Raw genomic sequence first — 2,500 nt, 5'->3', positions numbered from 1 at the left:
AATTATTTACCGGATACTCCGGCAATTCCTTTGAGGGTGTGTAGTCAATTACCCGAGTCGGTTACCCCTCGGTGTCATTGAACTTACTTCATTTATTTAGTTCTCCATTTACGAAAGAACAATGGAAGCTCCTCTTAATTCTCAATTTTAAAAGGTAAACAGAAAGGTAAGCGGAGTAAGTACGATGACAGCTTGATATTCGATCCTTTTACGAAATTCAACAATTAAGCGTTTTGTTGACTCCTAGGGCCCTGTATATGAGATAAAGCTCCCATGATAAGTAATGCTCGGATTTAGTTTTTCTTTTTATCACATAAACAGTGAAAAATTGATATCAGCCGCGTTTCTATCTATTTAATCCTATTACGAATGCAGAACTGTATTTGATTCAATCTTAGCTGGTAAATATTGCTGATTGATGGCGATAAAACTGCTGTTCAAAAAAGAACAAAATTACAGATTGCAAGGAAAAAAAAGTAATTTGGTGGTCGAACAGTAATAAATTCGATGCAAGAATGTATTAATTTTGCTGCTAAAACCGTTAAATTTGCTGTTGAAAAATTTCTTTTGCTGCTGAAACAATAAAAATTTTCTGACAGAAAAATAGAAGCCATGAAATTAGTGGACAGATTGACTTTTTTGGCAAGGTTGAAAGTGCAGTAAAAGGAGTTGTAAAATTTGACATCAATTCCATATACTTATGCAAGCCTTACATGCCACAGAGGACGGAGTTTATTTTATGATGACCTTGACGAATTAAATTTACAAAATTTTCCTACAAAAACAAAAACAAATAAATAAATTAATCCGAGTGGATCAAGTCGTGCATCTATTCGGTTTCGATGTTACTCTACCCGTTGCTGGTGATTTTGTAATGCTAAATAAGATAAACGATTGGAATGACGTAGAAAAAAATTGTCAGAAACATTTTTCGATATTTTCGTAATCCTCCTCAAATGGAGGATTTTAAACGTACAATGATTTTCGATTATGATTGGAAGAGTTTTACGAATAAAAATGAAATTGTTTTTTTTTCTGCGTTAAATTGCAAGGGAATTGGAATCGTTTTCATGCTGAAAAAAAAACTCATAAAAAGTATTTATTTTTCAAAAGCCACTTTCAATACCAGTGACTCCACCAAATATAACTAAATTTCGATATTATATACTGGATGAACATAAAAGTAATATTTACTCGGTCGTACAGCCCCTATTTTATTTTTTTAAATTCCAGTTTACGTTTTGCATTTTTACCACAGCATTACGAGAAATATTTAAATGAAAATATTTCTGATGATGTGGAAAGAGATTTCGGAGAAATGCGTTTTGAGAGGTTCACACTTTCAACAAGAATCGAAAGATTCTTTTATATAGAATTCATAAGGCCCCATGAGCAACAATAAGTCTTTGGACATTTTTTTGGTGAAACTTTCACATACGGGAATCATATCAATGGTAGTTATCGATTTTGGTATGTGATCTAAGCTTCTGATGCCATCAATGTCAATAACATCTGATAAAGCATACACGGATTACTAAAAATAGTTTCCTTCGGTATTTTTCGAGCTATTTTTGAACTGAAAACACAGCCAATGAAAGTATAAAATTGTGACTACGTTGAAGATAAATCGGTCGATAGATCGTACCTTCTTTAACACTTTCATTGAACAAACACAACTACTTATGTTATTTAATGCAAAATCATTTACTTAATTTGTTCTGAAATTGATTTTATTATTTAAGTAAACACTAGCCAAGCGAGTCTTTTCGGCTTAAGGCCTCAACGTGAAGACTGTTTACATATTTTGCGATAGTAAATACATTCACCTGGCCTTAAGGTCGTAAGGTAAAGACTGTTTACATATTTTGCGACAGTAAACACCTTACCCTGCCTTAACAGAGTTTTGTTTTGTATTATTCTCTTTCCAATTTATAATTATAATTGGTTGAATTGGTTTTTCTACTAATCTTTAACCCATACAGCGGTAATTCTTTATTCAAATAAAAAAGAACAACAACAGCATTAAAAGAGCTGGTTGGTTCGTCAAATGTATCAACAAATATGGTGATGTTGACCGATTTACCGCGCAGGGTTGTTAAAATTTTGTAAGCCAAAAGTATCTGACAAGATCTTAGTGTGGGCATTTTGAATGTATGATATCAGATCTTCTTACAGTATCATTTTAAGGAAAGTCTGTACCGACATGTATTTTTTACCGTCTTAAAATAGAGGGTCGTTCAAAAATTACATAACACAAGAGGATGAGGGGGGTATAGGAGTTGGGTGAGTGTCCTTATTTTTTTTTTAAACTCCAATACATTGTAGGTGACGGGAGAAGGAGTCTTCAAAATACTTATTCCTGCGCATGATTTATTAATGGTAACACCAAAAAAATGTTGAATTTAGGTTGTCCAATCTGATGAATAGTTCTTCTCTGTTTCAGTGGTATCTAAATTCAACGAATGCTAAATCGGAGGTTGACTCGTTAACAATTCAACTG

The sequence above is a fragment of the Bradysia coprophila genome, chromosome IV (assembly GCF_014529535.1).
Source record: "Bradysia coprophila strain Holo2 chromosome IV, BU_Bcop_v1, whole genome shotgun sequence".
In the NCBI taxonomy this organism is placed as follows: domain Eukaryota; kingdom Metazoa; phylum Arthropoda; class Insecta; order Diptera; family Sciaridae; genus Bradysia; species Bradysia coprophila.
Note: the sequence above shows the minus strand (reverse complement) of the source record.